The sequence below is a fragment of the Globicephala melas genome, chromosome 9 (assembly GCF_963455315.2).
Source record: "Globicephala melas chromosome 9, mGloMel1.2, whole genome shotgun sequence".
Classification (NCBI taxonomy): domain Eukaryota; kingdom Metazoa; phylum Chordata; class Mammalia; order Artiodactyla; family Delphinidae; genus Globicephala; species Globicephala melas.
In genome coordinates, this window is record NC_083322.1 from 15,168,434 (window position 1) to 15,194,328 (window position 25,895).

At 38.2% G+C, this 25,895-nt stretch overlaps 1 protein-coding gene across 2 annotated transcripts in view; it reads right to left on the reverse strand.

Annotated features, from left to right (window-relative positions):
• Positions 1-25,895, reverse strand: part of AKR1D1 (aldo-keto reductase family 1 member D1) — a 77,228-nt gene that overhangs the window by 37,841 nt on the left and 13,492 nt on the right. For both annotated transcript variants that reach the window (XR_009565184.1, XM_030853937.2), the window contains exon 4: positions 4,985-5,112. The gene's annotated coding sequence lies outside the window, so the exon portion shown is untranslated. The remainder of the gene's footprint in view (positions 1-4,984; positions 5,113-25,895) is intronic.

Consider the following 25,895-nt stretch of genomic DNA (forward strand, 5'->3'; position numbering starts at 1 on the left):
TTAAACGTGGAGATTTTTAATATTAAATGTGACAACCCTGGAAATCAGATTTCCCCCCTCTTCAGGGTTTGTTTTTGCTGTTTGTTGTAGGCTGTTGCTGTTTGCTTGTTTTGTGACTTCTCCAAACTATTTTGGTTAAGTCTGTATTGTTTGTGATGTGAAGTCTGTGTTCCATTAACTTGGGGGTCACCTGGTATTTTGACAGAGTTTCTTTCAATGGAAAAAGAAAAGGAAAGAAGAGAAGAAAATACTCGCCCAGTCTTGGCAGATTGGTTCTATGTTGGAGCACTCCTTCAATGCTCAGCCACGCTGCTTACAATTCTGCCTTAGCCTTCACTCACAGCTTGCACAGAGCCTGAAGGCCACTCAGAGGTAAAAGCTTGGAGTCTTCTCAGGCCTTCTTTGAGCATGTACCCACCCCTGACACTATGTATACCTGATTCCCTGGTATACATGGGAGCCTTTAAAGGCCCCTTTACCCCCACATATCTCTTTTCCCTGCCTGCTGTTTCCCAGGGTTTTCAGTCTGTTTGTTGCTTGTCCCAACTGTTATCCCTAGCCCGAGGCTGCCACAGCCAATATTTCTGCCTTTAAATGCATACAGCAAAAGCCTCCTAGGCTGTCACCTTAGCCCTAGAAATGCTTGAGTCAGGCAAAATAAAGTCAAGCCCTTCAGACAGCCACCGGATGGGCTGGAACTTACAACCACAATTCTTAGAGAATTCTTCGAGAAATTCTGCATTGCTCCCTCTGGCACTAGCCTCCTGCACCAGGAATGTGGGTGCAGTCCTGGTGGCTGGCACCAAATAGGGGTATAGCATGTGGGACGTAGGCAATTTAAATCACCACAGCTGTCTCTTACTGCAAAGCAACAGCTTCTCTCTTCATCAAGCTTTCCCCTGGTTGTAGGTTTTTGACTAGACTCCAGAGTTCTGCAAAAAAATGATGCTGACAGCTTTTGCCAGCTCATCAGGTTTTTGTAAAGGGACAGAGCCCTGGAGTTCCCCACTCTCCTATTTTCCTCTATTCATTTTTTAAAAATCTTTTAAAATTTCTCTGTTTTTTTTTGTTTTTTTTTGCTGTACGCGGGCCTCTCACCGCTGTGGCCCCTCCCGTTGCGGAGCACAGGCTCAGCGGCCCGCTCCACGGCATGTGGGATCTTACCGGGACCGGGGCACGAACCCACGTCCCCCGCGTCCCCCGCATTGGCAGGTGGACTCCCAACCACTGCGCCACCAGGGAAGCCCAAATTTCTCTGTTTTGAGATTGGATTATTTCTCTTGACTTATATTCAAGTTCACTTCATCTTTCCTCTGTCTTCTTTCTTCTCTCCTCCATTCTGATACTGAATTCATCCACTGAGTTCCTTTTTTTTCTTAAATCAACTTTATTTATTTATTTTTTTTGCGGTACGCGGGCCTCTCACTGCTGTGGCCTCTCCCGTTGCGGAGCACAGGCTCCGGACACACAGGCTCAGCGGCTATGGCTCACGGGCCCAGCCGTTCCACGGCATGTGGGATCCTCCCAGACCGGGGCACGAATCCGTGTCCCCTGCATCAGCAGGCGGACTCTCAACCACTGCACCACCAGGGAAGCCCGAGTTTATTTTTTAGAGAAGTTTTAGGTTCACAGCAAAATCGAGCAGAAACTATAAGAGTTCACGTGTACTCTTTGCTCCTCCATATGCTTCTCCCACTATCAACACACCCACCAGAGTGGTACACTTGTTACAACTGATGAACCTATACTGACACATCACTAGCCACCAAAGTCCATGCTTTACAGCAAAGTCCATGGTTTACATCAGGGTTGACTCTTGGTGTTATACATTCTATGAGTTTTGAAAAATGTATAATATCATGTGTCCACCATTACAGTATCATACAGAATAGTTTCCCTGCCCTAAAAATCCACTGTGGTCTGCTTACTCACCCCTCCTTCCTTCCTAATCCCTGGCTTCCACGGATCTTTTTACTGTGTATGAAGTTTTGTCTTTTCCAGAGTGTCATATAGTTGGAATCATAGCTTTTCAGATTGGCTTCTTTCACTTAGTAATATGCATATAAGGTTGCTCCACGTCTCCCCCACCCTTCATGTCTGTTCATGGCTTGATACCACATTTCTTTTTATCAGTGAGTTATATTCCATTGTCTGGATGGACCACAGCTTCTTTTTTTTCTTTTAATAAATTTATTTATTTATATTTATTTTTGGCTGTGTTGGGTCTTTGTTACTGCCCACAGGCATTCTCTAGTTGCGGCGAGCGGGGGCTACTCTTTGTTGTGGTATGTGGGCTTCTCATTGCAGTGGCTTCTCTTGTTGCGGAGCACGGGCCCTAGATGCGCGGGCTTCAGTAGTTGTGGCATGTGGGTTTCAGTAATTGTGTCTCATGGGCTCTAGAGCGGAGGCTCAGTAGTTGTGGCCCACGGTCTTAGTTGCTCCGTGGCATGTGGGATCTTCCCGGACCAGGGTTCGAACCCATGTCCCCTGCATTGGCAGGCAGATTCTTAACCACTGCACCACCAGGGAAGTCCCCACAGTTTCTTTTTCCATTCACCTACTGAAGGACATCTTGGTTGAGCCCAAGTTTTGGCAATTATGAATAAAGCTGCTATATACATTTGTGTGCAGGTTATTGTGTGGACATAAAATTTCAACTCCTTTGGTTAAACTCTAAGGAGCACGATTGCTGGATCATGCTGTAAGAATAATTGTTTAGTTTTGTAAGAAACTGCCAACCTGTCTTCCAAAGTGGCGTTCCCACCACCGATGCATGAAAGTTCTTGTTGCTCCACTTCAATGAGTTTTTTACGTTATGTTTTTCATTTCTAAAATTACTATTTGATCATTCTTTTAAAAAAATATTTCTTTGTTGAGACTCTCTATTCTTTCACTGGCTTCAAGACTGTTCTTGATTTTTGGTAAGGCACTCTTGTAATAGCTGCTTCAACATCTTTGCCAAATAATTACAATCTCTATGACATCTTGGCATTGACATCTTTTGGTTTTACCCTACATAAATTTATATTTTCCTTGTTATTCACTTGCAATGTAAATTTAGATTATATTGAAGAGTTTTTGAAAATGAGGTCTTAAGACATTGGGTCCTATTTATATCCTGTAAAATGTTGATATTTTTGTTTCAGAAGGCAGTCGACCTGGTTAGGTTTAGGCCACAAGGTTCCCCTGCCTCTGTGAACTATGGTTCATTTCTCAGATTTTGCAGTGATCTTTGGATTTATCTTGCATGTATACCACCTGATGGCAAATCTGGGACTTAGGCAGTGGTGTATCTATATAGTTCATTTCTCAAAATATTTGATATAATGAATAGTATCTGATCCAAGCATATACAGTTTAAGGGTGAGCCCAGGGTAGTTCATAAACAACTTTATGGCGTCACTTTCCCAAATTCTTCCCTCACTGCAATCTCTTGGTTACATTCTAGTTCCTTAATGTTCTCTTTTTGGTCTTCTATCTAGAAAGCTTTGGTTACCCCGCTGCTCTATTGTGTGCTCCACAACTGCACCTGAATCTAGGGCCATGTGACAAGAGACTATAGAGACAGTATAAAGGCAAGAGAGGTTGGATCCACTCTCTTGGAACTGCAGCTCCCCTGAAAAAAGAGGAAGCTTTCCCTTCTGCATAGTTTTGGATCCTGCTGGCCTGTATTACCTGAGAATGCTACAATGCCTACCATGGAATTTCTTGGGAACTAGGTCACAAGTTAATAGAGGGGAAAGAAAAAGAGGCAAAAAAGTAGGGGAAAGTAGGGGATTTTCAGATTCTCTAAGTATTATGAGTTTCTCTCTCACGTCAGAACTAGAGGTCTTCTCCTGAAGTTCTGTCTGCACTCTGGTGCCCACTAACTGGTTGGCAGGGTGATACTGAGAGAGCCCAGTGACACTTGAGTTTTGTTCTTCTTTCCTAATCCACCTGCTACTATTTACTTTTCAGAGTCCTGAACTAACTTCCTCCCATCCTATTTCATGTTTTATAGCTGTATTCAGTGGGAGAGTCAGGGTAGAATATGCTTACTTCATCTTAGTGGAGCTAGAACCCTCACTTATTCCTAAAATTAATTTTTAATTTATCACACATGCTGACTAAATTGATGTGAATTTACATATTGGATTGCTTTTCTTTTGAGAAATGGCTGGAGTTACTCTTTATATATTGATACTGATACTGATACTCTTTATATATTGATACTTAAACAATATGTTAAGTTAAACAATTCCTTCAAAGCAGGATACAGTGACTCTGAAGAGAGCAAACTGACTATTGCAGTGAGGGTGGTTCCTGCTTCTCAGTAAACTAGGTTTGGTTGGCAGGGTTTAATGATCTTACAAGAATCATTCTGTTGATGTGTATAGTCCAATTTTTACAAGGTTGAAGGTTGGGATTTATGATGTGAGAGAACTTTTAGGACCAGAAGAAATCTGCATAAGGAAGTCTGTTTTGAAAATGTTTTTAAAAACACCTATTAATTTTTTTCAGCAGGGTCAAGTGGGTATTGATCCACCAATTAGACTTATAGCAGTGATTATGGTCTGAGGAAAATGCATGAGAATGTTTTGTCTCTCTTTAAATGGCACAAAAAGACCCTAGGGGTTTAGAAGGAAGAAAATGAAATTGTAGAAAACCGTACTGAGAACCCTTTAGTCATTTACCAGGCAGCGTCAATGTAGAAAAAAACCCAAAGAAAAAGGGTGTTGAGTTCTCTGAAAATGAATACTGTTACAGAGATTTGAGCAGAAACTGTCTACTTTGTGTAATTAGTTTCAGCTGAGGGTTTTGAGTCAACTGTTATTTTGGGGGACCGTCTACTTCTGGGAGATTTCAAAGAACTCTCAGCTTGAGGTCTACCAATGAAGTGGAAGTCCGATGATTTAGAGAAAATGATGTATTGCTTTTAATTGAAAATATGAATCCAAGGATCACTACCCTAGAGTTTCATTACTGTGTTAATTATTAGCAGTACCTGATAAGGTCCTATTTGTTGGAGCCAAGGCAAATCTCCCTTTATTTTCTTTTCCAGAAGACTCAATCTTCAGATTTCAGGTCATTCAGAGATTGCTTCTGTGATTAATTTGGAAAAGCCACTCATACCTGTTTAATGATAAGATTACTAATATCAGTTTGCAGTAAGGCAAAGACTAGGATTAGAGTGAAACTTCTAAATGCAGAGTGGGCTGTTATTAACTCATAAAGGGAGTTATAGCCCATGTCATTAAGACTAATGGGGGTACCTTGAGATGTGGAAATTCCAGTCTCTGAGAACTTTGACAATTTTCAGTTTTAGAATTCCTTGGCTTTCTCTACATTTTTGTAAAGATTAAGGATAAAGATAATGAAGTTTTTGAGTAAAAGGCAAAATTCTTCAAAGTTCTTTAATAATAGTCTGGCAGAAAAAGTCTTAATCTACCTTAAAAATAAGCAAAGAATCATCAAAGCATAGTAGAAAATAGTGATTGGATCAATATTTGCTCTTTTATTTCATGCTAACTGGCAGGCTGGCCCAGGTAATTGTTATCTGAAGTGAATTCTCTTTTGGAAGAGGCCCATATGCCAAGAGTGAATTTGAATCTGGGCGCATAACTTGCTTGACAACCTCTAGTTTTTGTGTTTAAGTATGAACTATAAATGAACAAAATTAAATTAGGGTTACCAAAAGGTGCATTATTATGTTTGACTGTTTAATTACTGAAAGGATTCACAGGACTCAGTTTATGCTCATGTTACAGGCAACAAATATAATATAGCAATATTATAGCTATATATATTATATATTATAATAGCAGGAGAAGAATATGCACTGGGAGGGCCCTGGAGATCTCAGGTGCGGTTTCCTTACCCTTCCACCACTGGGTTGCCCAGGATACACTTTGTCTTCAAGGTTTTGAACGTCCACTGCCATGTGTGTGAAGCACCTTGGTGCCAAGAAACCTAAAGCCTGCTCCAGGTAAGCTCATTGGTGGCCCAGGCACATTCCAGCCACGTGACCAGTCTGAACTGGCAACTCTGCCCGTCAGGTGCAAGTTAAATCCAGTTATTACTACTGAACGTTGTTGACAGACTGGTACCTCTGTCTCAAAATAACTCACAGATCTATGGTTACAGAACCTTTATTTCATGTATCTCATAGTGTTTCCAAGGGTCACTCTCATGCTCCAGGCAGTTCTGGAGATAAGCATTTGGCCAATTCAGATCAGCTGAGATTAGCCCAAAGGTCCAGATAGGGCACAAGCAATTTCCTAACACATGTTAAACAATCAAGGGATTTTTCTTGGGAATTCCCTGGTGGTCCAGACGTTAGCAGTCTGTGCTCTTACTGCCGAGGGCCTGGGTTCAATCCGTGGTTGGGGAACTAAGACCCCACAAGCCGTGTGGCACGGCCAACAAAACAAAAAATAATAGGCAAGGGATTTTTCTTGCTCATGTGTGGAAGGAGAATTGTTAGGTTCAAGGTGCTACAGCTATGGGTAGTGTGATAAGTGAAGAAGAAGCAATGATGACAATAACTTGTCTCCAGGGCCTTTAATTTATCCCATAAATGTATTATAATTATTTCCAATTGACAAGGCATTTAAGTCTAAAACCCAGGGAAAAAAGTCTTTTAAAACTTACTTTACCAGTCCTTTATTTAATAACAGATATGTTTCTTTTAACCTGAAAAGTATACAATTATTGATATGTACTTATATTAATACATTTTATTTAGACATAATTAACCTGGGAAGGTAAATTTTCATTTTGATTTATCAGGTCCTCCCCCCTTTCAAGTTTCATAATCAAAAGAGTTTGTACAGTTTTTCTAAATTAATGAAAATATGGAGAATGCCAAGTAAACCTGATTATTTTTACCTATTTTTAAAATAAAATTTTGTGGTACCTAGTGGTCTTTCCAGGAAATTCAATGATAGGTTAGTCATCAAAAGACATCTTAATTGAAAAAATTTCCCAAGTTGGGACATTTGAAAGGACTCATGAGACCCCAAAGAGTCAAGTCAGGTAATGCTTTGATTTACAGGTGAAGGAGAGAGCACAGCAAGAAGTTCAGGCAAGAATGACAGGTCGGAGAAGTGGCCTCTACCAGGCTCAAGCTTCCCAGGGGACACGTTCACACACGCAGCACGTCCAGTGTCCTGGCTGAACCACCACGATCTACGAGGGCTTTCTTAGCCTCGGCTGGAACTCAAAACCGAGGCTCCCAGAATAGATGTTTATGACTCTGCCAGCTAACTTAACTGGTTGGGCCAGTTGCACACCATCACTAAAGAAGCTGACCTTGGGGGTAGAACTGATTTCTAAGGGAGTTTCATTCTTTAACTCACAGATCATAAAACTGACCCCTTTTTGGCCAAGAGTCAAAAATGTCATCCAGGAGATCCAGAGATAGAGTTTTTCCATTCCATCTGTAAATCAACTCTATCGTCCATATAGTTTTATTTTTCTGAATTTGGGAAAGGCAAAATCAAGAATGCCTAGAGGGTAAAAGTTATAAACATAAGACACAAGTTTGTAGAGGCAGGCACAAGTTATAGGGAATGTTTTATTTTGTCCAGGCATTATTCTTAAAGCAAATCACAGCCAGAAACAATAATTAGTAGAAACTTTTAACTCTTTGGAGCAATAAGGAACTTTTTGTTAAAATGATTTAAGAACATGCCAGAATTAATGAGGGCTAACAGAATACTGAGACAACAGAAAAGACATTTTTTATTGAAAAAAAATTTATTTTGTTCTATGGCACAAAATAATCGAGTCATTTTACAGAAAGACAACCTAAATTGTCATTTTCACCTTTGGGTCAATATTCATGTAATAATTTGTAATAATGGATTTATTAATATGTAAGTATTTATATGTAAGTATTAAGACATTCAAAGATATATAAATATACAAATAGATGATAAATGTAAAGGTTTTAATTTTAGTCTTAATGTATAATTAATTTATAAGCATGTTAAATAAATTATGTTTATCATATTGAGTTTATAATCTTAATCATGTACAACAATTTCTTTGATAAATAGACACATTATATTTACTATCCTGTCTTGATATTTGTATTTTTCTGTATCTACTGCTAAGCCTGTAAGGATCTTCTCTACATCAAAGCCTAAGAAACAATAATAAAAACACTTGTCTGGGACTTCCCTGGTGGTCCAGTGGGTAAGGTTCCACACTCCCAATGTAGGATCAGGGAACTAGATCCTGCATGCTTGCTGCAGCGAAGATCCCGTGTGCCGCAACTAAGACCCAGCGCAGCCAAAATAAATAAGTAAAAATAAATAAATAATTATATTAAAAAACCTCTTGTCAATATTATGTGACTGATCAGGTTTGGTGGGCATCTACTGTCTGCCTAGCGCTCTTGCCATCTTTGGGAGGCAATCTTCCCTCCATCTTTTTGAAAATTGCTCCTTTACTTAGTCTAGTCACGTGGTTATTATAGAGGCTGCTAATCACAGTATCTTTCACTCTTCCTGGCCAGTGTCAATTGGTCCAGAGGTAAGCACATAAAGTAGGTGGGGTCAGTCAGAATCCCTGCCAAGAAGAGGAAGATGATCTGAGAGAATGTAACCGACAAGAAAAGGAAAGCAGTGACAAGTGATGGGAGAATGTTCTGGTTGTGTTTGTATCCACTCTTCAGGCTTTCCCAAGGTCCAGCCCTTCTCGCTACTACATGAACTAGAAGTGCGTAAGAGAACTTATAAGGAGAGAGATGTAAAATATAGGAAATGTATTGTTAAAAAACAAATCAGGAATTTTTTTAGTAGACAATATAAATGTGAACAAGGTTTGCAAGATTCAGAAAACATTTTTGCATTATATATGATGTAACCCATTATGTATGATGTTACCCATTTGCAAAAATTTCTTCCAGGTTTATTCCCAGGTATAGCAAGGGCAAAAAGTAATTCTACATGATTGTAAGAGCGATGTTTATGCAGCTGCATTCTGATACTGCAGTCTGACAATTTCACCAGGTATTGTTAAGAAAAATTTCCTAAAACTTGGAAACCATACAGGGGTATTGTTTAAAAAGTTCCTCCAAGAATTATTTAATTCTCTAGGACTCTTTACTACTTGATAAAAATCTAGGTATTGAATTTATATGTTAACTTGTAGATTTCTGTTAGAAAAGATAGTCGCAAAAGTTATAGCTGTCTTGCTCTGTGGGACATTAACCAGTTTTGTACCTAACCCAGCATTTTTTTTTCTAAATGTTTAAAATGTCTTTCCTGATGGATTACTTAAACTTTTGTTTTTAAAATTCTCTTGGAACCCGTTTTACCGTTTTATCTGTTCTCTTCTTAATAGGTGAAATAAACCTTTGACATTTGTTTATATTACATTTATATGAGTCATATTTTCAACGTTTTGAAAATTATAGTTTGACAGGATATTTGTGGAGAGTACTCCTGTCCTTAAATTGGGTGCCTAAATTTAGGGATAAAGGTAAATTTGTTTTGAGTGATACAATTCAACAAGTGGTAACTCATTATGTAATCCAGGGCTCTGGAAATTCGAAGGGTTTTTTTAGCCACTTTGCTCAAGATTTTATGGGAAACTTCCAGAAAGAGTAAGACTATGACAGCAGTATAATGTTTGAGTCTCTCCAAATATACAAGAAAACTTTCCTATGTCCAAACTCTAGAGACAATAACAATAAAACTCTGTGTGTGTCATAAATTTAGGACATTAATTAGGGTTGATGTTCCTAACTAATGAACAGCTTCTAAAAAAAATGAAGAAGAGCAGCAACACAATAAATTACTTAAAACACTGAATATTCTTCTAAAAAAAATGATACAAATGAACTTATTTACAAAACAAAAACAGACTCACAGACTTAGAGAACGAACTTACAACTTATGGTTACCAGGGGAAAGGTGGGGGGAGGGATAGTTAGGGAGTCTGGGATTGACATGTACACACTGCTATATTTAAAATGAATAATCAACAAGGACCTACAGTATAGCACAGGGAACTCTGCTCAGTATTATGTAACAACCTAAATGGAAAAAGAATTAGAAAAAGAATAGATACATGTATATGTATAACTGAATCACTTTGCTGTACACCTGAAACTAACACAACATTGTTAATCAACTATATATAATATAAAGTAAAAAGTTAAAAAAATTGAATATTCAGATTAAAAGAAATTAAAATGGCCCTTAAACATGTTAAAAGTTGTTCAACCTCTCTCACACACAAAATAACAGAAATGCAAATTCAAACTAAACTGAGATATTATATTTTACATATCAGACCGGAAAAAATCTTCCCCATTGTGGAGGCTGTGTGGAAGCAGGCACGGTCACACGTTGATGAAGGGAATGCAAGATGTTGCACCCCTATGTACCCCTATGGAGGGACATTTGGCAATATCTAGAAAATCACATACACATTTACTCATTGATCTAGCAATCCCTGTCCTGGGAATCTATCCACAGACACAATGGCAAAAACATAAAATTATGGGTGCACAAGTTTTTGCTACATAAATTATCCATATTTGCAAGACACTAGAAAAAAATCAAAAGAACTATGTGGCAAGGACTATTTTGCTGGTACCATGGCTGAATCTTCAGTAGTCTATTCTAATTTTATTTAGCTACCTGCTCTGGTTGATGATTAGACATCAACCAGAAGACCGTGACTTGTATGAACATAAATCTATTGACCTACTTTCTTTCCCAATAAGTGTGATCTTTGGTCAGAGGCACCGTTGTTTGGTAAATAATTACAGTACATGGAGATTCTGTAAATATTTATATTCTGGAAGAAATGCTGTGAGCAAGTAATGCATATCTGAGCCAAAATGTCAAACTTCAGTGAGAACAAACACTGTCCCCTCTTTGATAGAAGGGATCTGGTGTAATCAATCCATCACAGTCTGTCAATGAAACCAACACAGTCGTCCAGGGAATAGGGCAATATCTGCTGTTGTCTTGTTGGGTACCAAGAAGTAACAGGGTCATTCTCTGAGCATCTATACAACTAGCTAGACACTCCCCATGAATTTGTGTTGATCTTTAGACTATTTCTCTTTTCACACAAAGTGGGTAGCTAGCAATACCATGCGACATTCCACCCACTGGGAAGATTTTCTTTCACCTATATCTTCAGGGGTACTCTGGAGTAAGACCATAGTGTAGCAGTCATCCTGTTCTGTCGGAGTTGGCCATAGTGCATGCCATCTAACTGTAAACCAGACCTTTGGTTTTCTTCCTTTATTAACTGGTCACATGGAACTTCCCACGAAGATGTATGTATAAGGAAATCACAGAATGTCAGGACTGGTGACAATGGTGACCATTACCCCCCTCAGCCTGAAAAGGCAAGAATGGGGAGTGGTTCCTGAAACCAACAAAGTGATTGTGTTTCAAATTTTGTTTCCTTTAAAAATCATGTTTGGTAATCTGGAGAAAACCATAATTCGAAAAGATACATGCACCCCAATGTTCATTGCAGCACTATTTACAATAGCCAAGACATGGAAACAACCTAAATGTCCATGACAGATGAATGAATAAAGATGTGTAGCACAGGGAGATCAGCTCGGTGCTTTGTGACCACCTAGAGGGGTGGGATAGGGAGGGTGGGAGGGAGGGAGATGCAAGAGGGAAGAGATATGGGGACATATGTATATGTATAACTGACTCACTTTGTTATAAAGCAGAAACTAACACACCATTGTAAAGCAATTATACTCCAGTAAAGATGTTAAAAAAAAAAAAAAGATGTGGTACATATATACAATGGAATACTACTCAGCCACAAAAAAGAATGAAATAATGCCATTTGCAGCACGATGGATGGACCTAGAGATTATCATACTAAGTGAAGTTAAGTCAGAAAGAGGAAGACAAATGCCATATGCTATCACTTATATGTGGAATCTAAAATATGACACAAGTGACTGGCATAGTTTCTATAAGATAATAGAGGCTGAAGAAAAGATTTGTTTGAATTCAGTTTACATGGATGGTCTAGCCTCTGGATAACGAAGCCCAGAATTTCAGAGTTGGAACAAACTTTGAAAAGACACTGCAATATTAACAGAGTAACACAGTATTAATGTCCAAATTGTTATTCTTAAAATTATTGGCCTCCCGAATTGTGACAATTTGTTGCCTATGCACAGTCAGTGCCTTTTGATTTTGAAAGAGTAAATCTAGCAAATTCATCTTTGGGTGTATGCTGAGACAGCTTCCCATATTAGGAAGATTCTGCCATAGAAACAGTAACCACCAGATAATATAAAAAGAACAACATACAACATGGATAAGTTCACAGATATGTTAAGTGAAAGACACTAAAACATGGAAGAGTACATACTGTATGACTTCATTTCAATGAAATTAAAAAACAGGCAAAACTAATCTATGGCAATAGAAGTTGGAATAATGATTACTTTGGGTAGAGGTTTATTGACTGGAAGGGGTCACAGGGAGCCCTCTGGGTGGCTGAAAATGTTCCATATTTTCTGCCTGGGTTGTGGTTACAGGGATATATACATTTGTAACAATTTGCTTAGCCGTACACTTAAGATTTGTGCACTTGATAGCATGCATGTTAAACCACAATTTAAAAATTTAAGAAAAGAGTAATTAAGTATCCTGCATACAGGCACTTATGTTTGTTTACATATTATATTGTGAAGGGGCAGGTGTTATAATATTAGTTTTTGAAAGAGAGGGAGACTAGTGTAAAAGTCTGGGGATTCCAGACATTTTCCCATTACAATCACGTATTTTCAGCTAAGATTTGAGGTATATGTGTTTTTTCTTGGCCTTAAATAATACAGATACTGACTACATACTTGTCCAGTGCCAGCACAATTCAGTCCAAGCATTAAGGTACTCTACCAGCAAGCAAAGGGGCAGCGTGATGAATGGTACAAACATAGCATGCTTATTTGCTCCTTGCTTCTTTGTTTTTTAAACATGATAGACTTATTTGTCATTTATGTGTGGTCTTTGTTTGTTGTTTTTGTTTTTTGACAGCACCATGCAACTTGTGGGATCTTAGTTCCCCAACCAGGAATCAAACCTGTGCCCTCTGCAGTGGAAGTGTGGAATCCTAACCACTGAACCTCCAGGGAATTCCCTGTTCCTTGCTTCTGTGTCTCTCATAAATAACTAAAATGTAGTTATTTATTTTGGTTTCTAAATGTAGGGTGCCCCATTATTGCTGTGTCTCCTCAATGTTCTAAAGCAAAAGTTTGTTACATTCAAATATTATCAAACTGTCCAAAGTCTATAAATCTAGCCATGTAAATTGGAAAAGCACTAATGGTTTTCTATTTGTTCTGCAGTGGTGTAAATACAACAAAAATTTCACTTAAAATAACAAAGACATGGAAAAATCATGAGGTTTTCACTTGTACTATCTGTAAAGGAATCTAATATTACTATGTTTAAGAAATGGTGCCTCTTTTTTTTCCAAAAAAATGTTTTTTGATTGAAGCATAGTTGATTTACAATATTATATTAGTTTCAGGTGTACAGAATAGAGATTCAGCATTTTTGCAGATTCTACGCCATTATAGGTTATTAGAAGATAATGGCTATAGTTTCCTGTGTTGTACAACGTATCCTGTTGTTTATCTATTTTATACACAGTAGTTTGTATCTCTTAATCCCATACCCTTAATTTGTCCCTTCCCCTGCCCTCTCCCCTTTGGTAACCACAAGTTTGTCTTCTATATCTATGAGTCTGTTTCTGTTTTGCATATACATTCATTTGTATTATTTTTTAGATTCCATATATAAGTGATATTAGACAGCATTTGTCTTTCTCTGTCTGATTTATTTCACTAATCATAATATTCTCTAAGTCGATCCACATTGCTGCAAATGGCAGAATTTCATTGTAATATTCCATAATGTGTGTGTGTGTGTATATGTATATATATATATATATATATATATCCAATCATCTGTTGATGGGCATTTGGGTTGCTTCCATGTTTTGGCTATTGTAAACAGTGCTGCTATGAACGTTGGGGTGCATGTGTCTTTTTGAATTAGTGTTTTTGTTTTTCTGAATATATACCCAGGAGTGGAATTGCTGGATCGTCGGTAGCTCTATTTTTAGTTTTGTTTAAAAAAATTTTTTTTTGTTTTTGGCTGCATTGGGTCTTCGTTGCTGCGTGTTGCGGCGAGCAGGGGCTACTCTTCATTGTGGTGTGTGGGCTTCTCACTTCGGTGGCTTCTCTTGTGTGGAGCACTGGCTCTAGGCACACGGGCTTCAGTAATTGTGGCACTTGGGCTCAGTAGTTGTGGCTCGTGGGCTCTAGAGTGCAGGGTCAGTAGTTGTGGTACACGGGCCTAGTTGCTCCGTGGCATGTGGGATCTTCCTGGACCAGGGCTCGAACCTGTGTCCCCTGCATTGGCAGGCAGATTCTTAATCACTGTGCCACCAGGGAAGCCCTATTTTTAGTTTTTTGAGGAACCCCAATAATGTTTTCCATAGAGGCTACACCAATTTACATTCCCACCAACACTGTACAAGGATTTCCTTTTCTCCACATCCTCACTGACATCTGTTATTTATAGACTTTTTGATGATGGCCATTCTGACAGGTGTGAAGTGATATCTTATTCTTGTTTTGATTTGCATTTCTCTAATAATTAGCAATGTTGAGCATCTTGTCATGTGCCTGTTAGCCATCTGTATGTCTCCTTTGGAAAACTGTCTATTCAAGACTTCTATTTTTTATTGGTATTTTTTTTATATTGAGTACTATGATCTATTTATTTTGAATACTAACCTCTTGTTGGTCATATTATTTGCAAATATTTTCTCCCATTCCATAGGCTGTCTTCATTTTGTTGATGGTTTCCTTTGCTGTGCAAAACTACTTTTGCTTTTATTTCTCTTGCCTTAGGAGACAGATCCAAAAAAATATTGCTATGATTTGTCAAAGAGTATTCTGCTCATGTTCTCTTCTAGCAGTTTTATGGATTCAAGTCTTACAGTTAGGTCTTTAATCCATTTTGAGTTTATTTTTGTATACAGTGTGAGGGAATGTTCTAATCTCATTGTTTTACATATAGCTGTCCAGTTTCCCCAGCACCACTTGTCAAAGAGACTGTCTTTTCTCCATTGTATAGTCTTGCCTACTTTTTCATGGGTTAATTGACCATAGGTGTGTGGGGTTTTTTTCTGGGCTCTCTATTCTGTCCCATTGATCTATGAGTCTGTTTTTGTGCCAGTACCATGCTGTTTTGATTATTGTAGAACTGTATTATAGTCTGAAGTCTGGGAGGTGATACCTCCAGCTTTCTTAGTTTTTCTCAAGAGTGCTTTGGCAATTTGTTCTAATTCTGTGAAAAATGTCATGGGTATTTTGAGAGGAATTGCATTAAATCTGTAGGTTGCTTTGATCAGTATGGGCATTTTAAGAATATTAATTCTTCCAATCCAAGAGCACAGGCTATCTTTCCATTTCTTTGTATCATCTTCAATTTCCTCTGTCAATGTTTTATAGTTTTCAGAGTATAGGTCTTTTACCTCCTCAGTTAAGTTTATTCCTAGGTATTTTATTCTTTTTGATGCATCTTTAAATGAGATTTTTTTACTTTCTGCTTTCAATATTTCATTATTAGTGTACAGAAACACAACAGATTTTTGTATATTAATCTTGTATCCTTCAACCTTGCTGCATTCATTTATTAGTTCTTATAGTTTTGGGGTGGAGACTTTAGGGCTCTCTATATAATGTATCATGTCATCTGCAAATAGTGCCAGTTTTACCTCTTCCTGTCCAGTTTGCATACATTTTACTTTCTTTTCTTGTCTGTTTGCTGTGGCTAGGACTTCCAACACTATGTTAAATAGAAGTGGCAAGAGTGGGCATCTTTTCTTGTTCCTGAATTTAGTGGGAAGGCTTTCAGCTTTTCACCATGAGTATGATGTTGGCTGTGGGTTTGTCCTAAATGGCCTTTATTATGTTGAGATATGTTCCCTCTATACCTACTTTGATTTTTAACATGAATGGATGTTGAATTTCGTCAAATGCTTTTTCTGTGTCTATTATCAAGTGATTTTTTATCCTTCATTTTATTAATGTGGTGTATCACACTGAATGATTTGCTAATGTTGAACCATCCTTGTGACCCTGGATTAAAAACACTTGATCATGGTGTATTATCCTTTTAATGTATTGTTGGATGCGGTTTGCTAATATCTTGTTGATGATTTTTGCATCTATGGTCATCAAAGATATTGGCTTGTAATTTTTTTTTTTGTAGTGTCTTTGTCTGGCTTTGGTATCAGGGTAGTGGTGGCTTTATAGAATGAATTTGGGAATGTTCCCTCCTCTTCAATTTTTTTTTTTGAATAGTTTGAGAAGGATAGGTATTAGTTCTTCTTTATATGTTTGGTAGAATTCCCTTGTGAAGCTGTTCAGTCCTGGACTTTTGTTTGCTAGGAGGTTTTTATGTTTTTGTTTGTTTGTTTGCTTTACAGTTTCAATTTCACTTCTAGTGATCAGTCTGTTCAAATTGGCTGTTTCTTCTTGACTCAGTTTTGGCAGGTTTTATGTTTCTAGAAATTTGTCCATTTCTCCTAGGTTGTCCAATTTGTTGGCATATAACTGGTCATAGTATTCTCTTAAAAGAATATTGCTTGTTATTTTGCCTCTTTCATTTCTTATTTTATTTATTTGGGTCCTCTCTCTTTTCTTCTTGGTGAGTCTGGCTAAATGTTTATCAATTTTATTTATCTTTTCAAAAAACCAGCTGTTGGTTTGTTGATCTTTTCTATTGTTTTTTTAAATCTCTATTTTATTTATTTCCTCTTTTTTTAAAACGTTATTATTTATTTATTTTTGGCTGTGTTGGGTCTTCGTTTCTGTGCGAGGGCTTTCTCTAGTTGTGGCAAGCAGGGGCCACTCTTCATCACGGTGTGTGGGCCTTTCACTGTTGCGGCCTCTCTTGTTGCGGGGCACAGACTCCAGATGCACAGGCTCAGTAGTTGTGGCTCCTTTCTCTATTGAGTTGCCTTTGTCAAACGTCAAAGATCAGTTGACTGAATTTATGTGGGTCTATTTTTGGGTTCTCCATTCTGTTCCATTGATTTATTTGTCTATTCTTTTGCTGATAACATACTGTCATGATCACCACAGCTTTATAGTAAGTCTTGAAGTGCCAGTCCTCTGATTTTGTTGTTTTCCTTCAATATTATGTTGGCTATTCTGGGTCTTTCCTCTGACTTTGTTCTTCTCTTTCAATGTTTTGTTGGATATTCTTGATCTTTTGCCTTTCCATATAAAATTTAGAAGCAGTTTGTTGATACCGCAAAATAACTTGCTGGTATTTAGATTGGGATTGTGTTGGATCTATAATTAAGTTGGGAAGAACTGACACCTTGACAATATTGAGTCTTTCTGCTTATTTAGATCTTCTTTGGTTTCAGTAATCATTTTGTAGTTTTCCCTCATATAGATCTTATACATATTTTTAAATATATTTAAGTATTTCATTTTTTGTATGCTAATGTAAATGTCGTGTTTTAAAAATCAAATTTCAATTGTTCACTGTATCTGAGTGTTTGTTTTGCTATATCCATTCGTTTTCTTTTTTAGATTCCACATGTAAGTGAAATCATGCAGTATTTGTCTTTCTCTATTTGACTTATTTCACTAGGCATAATACTTTTCACTTATTCCTTCTCTAACAATCTTCATTTCTTTACATAGATCTGAGTTCCTGACCTATATAATTTTCCTTCTTTTTGAAGAATTTAACATTTCTTGCAAAGCAGGTTCATTGGTGACAAATCCCCTCAATTTTTGTTTTTCTGAGAAAGTTTTATTTCACCTTCATTTCTGAAGGATAACTTCACTGGATACAGAATTCTAGGTTGGTGTTTTATTTCTTTCAACACTTTGAATTATTCACTTCACTCTCGTCTCATTTATATGGTTTCTGTAGAGAAGTCCAATTCTTATCCTTGCTTCTCTATAGGTAAGTTTCCTCTTTTCCCCCCGCTGATGGCTTCTTTCAAGATTTTCTATTTGTCTTTGATATTTTGCAGTTAGAATATGATATGACTAAGTGTAGTTTTTTGGTATTTACCCTGCTTGAGCCTCCTGGATCTGTGATTTGTTGTCTATCATTAACTTTGAGAAATTCTTAGATATTATTGCTTTAAATATTCCTTCTGTTCCTTTATCCCTTCTCCTTCTGGTATTTTCATTATAGACATCACACTTTTTGTAACTGTTCCACAATTTGTGGATATTCAGTTCTTTTTCTCTCTCTTTTTTCACTTTGCATTTTAGTTTTGAAAGTTTCTATTGACATTTCTATTGACATTTCTCGGATCCCTGGTCAGAGAACTAAGATCCCATACACCCACTGTGCGGCACGTGTGATCTTAGTTCTCTGACCAGGGATCAAACCCCTGCCCCCTGCAATGGAAGTGCAGAGTCTTAACCACTGGATCGCCAGGGAAGTCCTCTATTGACATTTCTTGAAGCTCCCTGATTTTTTCTTTCCCTGTGTCCAGTCTATTGATGAACCCATCTAAGGCGTTCTTCACTTCTGTTACAGTGTTTTTGAGTTCTAGCATCTCCTTTGATTCTTTTTTAGAGTTTCTACCTGTTGTGACTTTGTTACATTAACATTTGTTAAGTAGTGCCCCAGTGTGTCAGAGAGTGAGCCACGGTTCCACAAAAATAAACGCAAGGAAAAGTGAAACAGAGAAGCCTATTACTCACAAGTCCTGGAGGCGGAACATGGCACACCTCAAGAGGGCACATCTCGGGGGGCTCCATGGGGAGGTCAAGGCAGAATGCAGGCCAAGAGGTCAGGGCAGGACCTGGAGCACATGTTTTCATTAGGGTCTGTGGGTGGAGTGCTTTGGGGTTCCCAGGCTAAAGCCAAATTTGTCAGTTCAAACACAAAAGAGTAAGGTTTTGGAAAGCTTCACAGGGATCTTATCTAAGTGGAGCCCAATGGGAAGGCACTCGGAGGCAGGGGAAAGTGCTTAGCACAAGGGTCGTTGCGGAAGTCATGTCAGGAATTTAATTTACTTGTGATTCTGCAGGTCTTTATCTAAGGCATGCACCCACCGGAGGGGCAAGTGCCAGTTCAAAGCCCCCGTAGGCTGCTCAGCCACACAAAATGGATGCAGCAATATCATGGAGTAGTTCAGCTAAACTCTCAACATCCTCTCTCTGCTTACATTACCCATCTGTTCTTCATCTTTTCCACTTTTTCCTCTAAAGCCATTAGCATGTTAATATAATTGTTTTAAACTCCTGGTTTGATCATTACAACATCTCTGCCAAGTCTGAGTCTGGTTCTGATGCTTGCTTTGTCCCTACAAAGTGTGTTTTTTTGTCTTTAGCATGCCTTGCAATTATTTGTTGAAAACTAGACATGATATGTTGGGCTAAAGGTACGGAAATAAATAGGCCTTTAGTGTGAGATTGTAGGTTTATCTGGCTAGGGGTTAGACTGTATGTGCTGTTTCTTGTACCTATAGTTGTCAGATGCTAAATTTCCTTGGTGTCCTTGTTTCTATCTCACCTACTGTCTTTTGGGTTCCCTAGATATGTCTTCTTAAGTAAGGCCTGAGGCTTGCATTTGTAATTCTTTATTACACAGGAGCCTTACTGATGTGGAGGTAGGGTGGTGGGGGAGAGAAGCTTTCTATAGCCCTATGATTAGGTCTCCATGTTTTAGGGAGCCTGTGCCCTTGGCGTGTGGCCTTCACAAATGTTTCTCAGTCTCCCCTCCTCCTTGGGTGAGATAGGAAGGCTAGAGGGGGCTGGAGTTGGGTATTTCCCTTTCCCCATGTCAGTTAGACTCTGGTTAAACCCTAGTCAGTTAGGCTCTGATAAAATAGTTTCTTTTGAGGTAGGCTTTGTTAAGAAGAACAGAATACTTTCCCCCTCGCCTTGCGAGAAGCGTGAGAGGATTTTTCTCTGATCTTCACTGTAAGAACTTGGTTGAACTCCTGGAGGTAAAACTCACAAAAGTGTGGGGATTCCCCTAAGTCTCCTCTCCTGCTCTGAGGTTTTAATTCTCAAACTTGTCCACACTGAGCCTACAGCAATTCATTAGTTACAGTGTAGGGTTTCCTACCCCAGTACTGGTTCCTGAGGAAGTTTTTACTCTGATAATTTGTGGTTGCCTATATTTGCCTATCTCTCCAATTTGGAGAACAGCAGTTTGCCCTGTTACATCAATTCTTTGATGGGTCTAAGAAGAGTTGTTGATTTTCAGTTTGTTAAGCTTTTTCTTTTTTTTATCTTTTTTAAAAAAAATTAAAGTACAGTTAATTTACAATGTTGTGTTAGCTTCAGGTGTACAGCAAAGTGATTCAGATATATATGAATATATATATTTCAGATTCTTTTCCATTATAGGTTATTACAAGACATTGAATATACTGAATATAGTTCCCTGTGCTAGGTGTTAAGCTTCTTCTTGTGTGGGTAGGAATGATGACTTCTAAGCTCCTTACAAGCTGGACTAGAAACCATAAGTCTCTCCACAATTTTTACTAGAGTGGAACATTACATACTGTTCTCTTTAGCAATTCCATGTTGTTTAAATAGGTGTAAGTCTCACACATGTACTAGGAAACATGAATAAGAATAGTCACAAGAGTATATACATAATAGGAAAAACACCAGAAACAATCAAATGCCACAGACAGAAGGATAAATGACTTGTGGCATATTCACACAATGGAACAGCACACCTCAATGAAACTGAGTGAACAGCAGCTACACAGAGCAATATGCACAATTCTCAGTAATATAATAGAGTGGGGGAGAAAAAGAGCCTCAGAAAACAACAAACAGTAAAGATACCCTTTCTATGAAGTTCAAAAGCCAGCAGTACTAAAATGTACATGGCTTGGCACAGATATCCTACATTTCATTGATTGTAAGATGCAAACTGAGGAAAAAGTTTTGAAAGAGAAGCACTGGAACGACATACTAGAAACAAATTAAAAAAAAAATAGTTCCCTCTAGTGGAGATAGTGGTAGTTTGGCGTCATGGTGGAAGGCTTTGGAATAGAAGCAAATCTTATGTGAGTATATATATATCTTTACACAATGCAAGCTTCTACACAAGAAGAAGGCTCTTTCAGTACTAGAGCAATTGCATATCTATATGAAAAAAATCAATCTTGATTCCTACCTCACTTCATACATAAAATTTATTTTCAGATGGATTATAGACCTAAATTTGAAAGGTAGCATAATAAAGCTTCTGGAAGAAACAGGAGAATGACTCCATTACATACGGGTAAGCAAAGTGTTCTTAGAACACAAAAAGCACTAATCTTAAATGAAAAATTGACAAATTGGACTTAATTGAAATTTTAAACTTCAACTCATCCCAAATCACCATTCAGTAAGTGAAAAGGCAAACCACACACTGGGAGACAAAAATTATACTACGTGTATTGCAAATACATAAATGTAAATTCATACATACAAGTTCTTGACAAAGAAGTTACATGTAGAATCTATGAAGAGTTCCTATAAATCAGTAATACAAAAGATAAATATTGCAACTAAAAATGGACTAAAGACTCGAAAAAGTTCTTCACAAAGAAATATATCCAAATGGTCAGCAAGTGTATGAAAAGGTATGCAACATCATTAATCACTGGGTAAATGCAAATTAATACCACCGGTACACGCCCACCTGTCTAAGGCAGGTGTTGGTGAGGATGTGAAGCAAGTGAAACGCCCAGATTGCTGATGAGAGAAGAAAATGGTGAAAACCACTCTGGAAAACTGAAACTTTCTAATAAAGCGGAACATCCACAGTAATTTCACAGCTAGATATACATCTATCCAAGGGAAATGTGTGTGTACATTTCGTTCACAAAACAGTTCGTACACGAATGTTCATAAGAGCTTAATGCATACTAGCCCTGAATAGGAAACAATCCCAAATTCCATCTACAGGTTCGTACACGAATGTTCATAAGAGCTTAATGCATACTAGCCCTGAATAGGAAACAATCCCAAATTCCATCTACAGGTGAAAAGATAAACAAACCAATAGTGCTGTATACATATGATAATTCTATGGCTCAGCAGTAGGAAAAAAACAAGGTACAGATATAATCAACCCATGTTATTCATAAATTCTGTATTTGAGAATTTTCCTGTTTGCAAAAATTTATTCGTAAGTCCACAATCAATAGGCATTTTCATGGTCACTCATGGACCTGTAGAGTGGTGAAAAATCTGAGTCACGTGGTGTGTGTGTTTCTGGTGAGGCTGAACAAGGCCACGCTCCGACCTCTTGTTTCAGCTCTCATACTATAAACGTACGTCAGTTGTGTGGTCTATTTAATGTTACATTTTTCACACTTTTGTGCTATTTGATGTTGATTTCACTGTTTAAAATGGCCCCCCAAGTATAGTGCTGAAATGTTGCCTAGTGCTCCTAAGCGCAAGAAGGCTGCGATGTGCTTTATAGAGAAAATCAGTGTGTTAGATAAGCTTCTTTCAGGTGTGAGGCGTGAGCTGAAGTGCTGTCAGCAATGAGTTCAATGTTAATGAATCAACAATCTATATTAAGTAAGGCATCTTTAAACAGAAACACACATAAGACAAGGTACTTGTTTTGATTTTGCTTGTTTATGTGCATTGATCAGCTAATACACTTTTATATACATTGATATGTTTTTTGATACACATTGATCAGTTGATGAAACTGTCGTGAGCAGACTTGCAGGAGTAATGGTTATTTGCTAATTCAATATTTGTGAAGAATTTATAGAATGCAACTACTGCGAATAACAAGAATTGACTGTACATGCAACATCACGGTTGAATCTCATAGACATTGTGAACCAGATACAAAAGAGTATGTTCCGTAGGACTGCATTTAGATCATGCTCAAGAACAGCTAATATTAGAAGTTGGAAAAGTGATGATAGGAGAGTACTGGTTTGAAAATGGCACAAGGGCACTCTTTGGGTTGGTGGAAATGTTCTACATGTTGATCTGCGAGGTGAAAATTAAGATAGAACATAAGAGATTGCTCTTTTTTTAAATTTTACATATGTATGTATGTATGTATGTATGTCTGTGTTGGGTCTTCGTTGCTGTGCGTGGGCTTCTCTCTAGTTGTGGTAAGTGGGGGCTACTCTTCATTGCAGTGCGTGGGCTTCTCACTGCAGTGGCTTCTCTTGTTGCAGAGCACGGGCTCTAGGTGCATGGGCTTCCGTAGTTGTGGCACACAGGCTCAGCAGTTGTGGCTCGCGGGTTCTAGAGCACAGGCTCAATAGTTGTGGTGCACGGGCTTAGTTGCTCCACAGCACATGGGATATTCCCAGACCAGGGCTCGAACCTGTGTCCCCTGCATTGGCAGGCGGATTCTTAACACTGCACCACCAGGGAAGTCCCAAGAGATCGTTCTTTTTAATGACTACTCAGCTCTTCCAACCCACAACTTCAGGTTTGCTAGCTGCAATGTTCTTCTATAGCCACATGGTGGCAGTGTTGTAGAAATGAACAAAATTCTGGCTGAAACACAAGTTCCTGTCCTTTCTAGTTCAGATGTTTTGTTTCAGTTTGGTTGTGTCTTCCATCCTCCTTCTAGTAATCTCTGGCCTCCACCACCTTCTCCTGTGACATATCACGAACAATATCCTAAGGTGAGGGGCATACACTGGTTTGAGGCAAAAAATATGGCATGGCAAAATCGATCTTTGAGGCCTCTGTCTCTTCCCGGCCCTTCACGCCCTTTAATTTCCCTACTCCTTCCAGTCTTCCACTCCTGGGACCCCATTCCCGCTCTCTGGGCACCAGGTGCTCTGCAGGCTGTCAAATGCAACAATCGGAACCTAATCTTCCATTACTAGGAGAAGGTCACTTATAGGGAAATTCAAAAGAAAAAGGCGTATTAACCCATTTCATATAATTGATGTTTCTAGAAGTAAAATCTGGAAATGGAATAAATGCTTATCAATTGGGGAATAAAAAGTGCTTTATCCTGTTAAAATAAGACAACAGGCCCCAAATGGAGTCACTTATGCTAAGTGCCACCAAACTGAGACTTAACATAAATAGAGTTTCTGCTCCGCCAGAAATGGAATCTCCTGATCAGCATTAGGTAAACTGCCTGATAGACGCCTGCCATCCCCTAAAGGAAAATAACCTTGCCATAACCAACCTGATTTTTTTGGCCCACTGTTAACTTCCTTGTTCCGGCTCCCTTTTGTCTGTAAGTCTTTCGTTTTGTACAGCTCCTTGGAGCTCCTTTCTATCTGCTAGATTCACTGCTGCCCACTTCAAATCGCTTTTTGCTCAAGCAAACTATTAAAATTTTAAGTATGTCTCAGTTATCTTTTCATAGTCCTTTTTTAGTCAGTCATCAACAAAAATGCATTAGATCTATATTGCAGGACTTGGGGGATTTTCAAGATCTACTGTTAAGTAAGAAAAGCAAAATGCAGGGAAGTGTGCATAATGTAACAAGCTCCCCTATATGTGTGTGTATTTGTACAGAACTATATGAGCACAAAGCAAAGTGTGGAAGGGTACATATCAGGCTGTTAACATTGTTTACATGAGATGGGATGGGAGTAGAGGGAAAAGCAATTAAAAAAAAGACCTTCACTAAAAAATATTCGGGTTAACAACAGCATGTATAACATTTTAATGATATTTAAGTTACATATTCTGTGTGGATATATATATGTGTATATAAATATATATACATATATACATACATACACACATATATCTAGGTATATACAAATCTAGCTTTTCCTACATGTTTCCTGCATATTATGCCTTGATCACTCTCACACTAAAATTGTAAGTGTTTTACTTCTACTCTGAACAGCTTCGTTTCCTTTTACACTCACATCCTTAGTCCATCTGAAGTTTATTTCCACATAAGTTGTAAGGTAGGGGTTATAAAATTTTATTTTCAAACAGTTAGCCAATGTTATTTATTTTTTACACAGTAGGTTCTTATTAGTTATCTATTTGATACATATTGGTGTATATATGTCAATCCAATCTCCCAATTCATCCCACCCCCGCTTTCCCCCCTTGGTGTCCATATGTTTGTTCTCTACATCTGCGTCTCTATTTCTGCCTTGCAGACTGGTTCATCTGTACCATTTTTCTAGATTACATATATGCACTAATATATTTGTTTTTCTCTTTATGACTTACTTCACTCTGTATGACAGTCTCCAGGTCCATCCACATCCCTACAAATGACCCAATTTCATCCCTTTTTAAGGCTGAGTAATATTCCATTGTATATAAACATACGTCATTTGTGTGGTCTATTTAATGTTACATTTTTCACACTTTTGTGCTGTTTCACACTTTTAATGCTATTTAATAAAATAAAATTTAAAAAACAAAAAAATAAAAATATTTATGCTGGGCTTCCCTGGTGGTGCAGTGGTTGAGAGTCCGCCTGCCAATGCAGGGCACGCGAGTTCGTGCCCCGGTCTGGGAAGATCCCACATGCCGTGGAGCGGCTGGGCCCGTGAGCCATGGCCACTGAGCCTGTGCATCCGGAGCCTGTGCTCCGCAATGGGAGAGGCGACAACAGTGAGAGGCCCGCATACCGCAAAAAAAAAAAAAAAATTTATGCTGACTGAAATATATTTATGCTATTCTCTCAAAAGGGAGAACATAGTATATGACTCCAATTTATATAAAACTCTAGGAACTACAATTTAATCTATAGTGACAGAAATCAGATAAATGAATGTCTGGCAGAGGGAGGTGGATGAAGAGTGGGAGGCAGGGATTATAAAGGGGCAAAATAGGAAATTATTATGGGTGATGAATACGTTCATTACCTTCACTGTGGTGGTTTCATGGGTCAAAACTTTTCAAATATGTGTCGGCT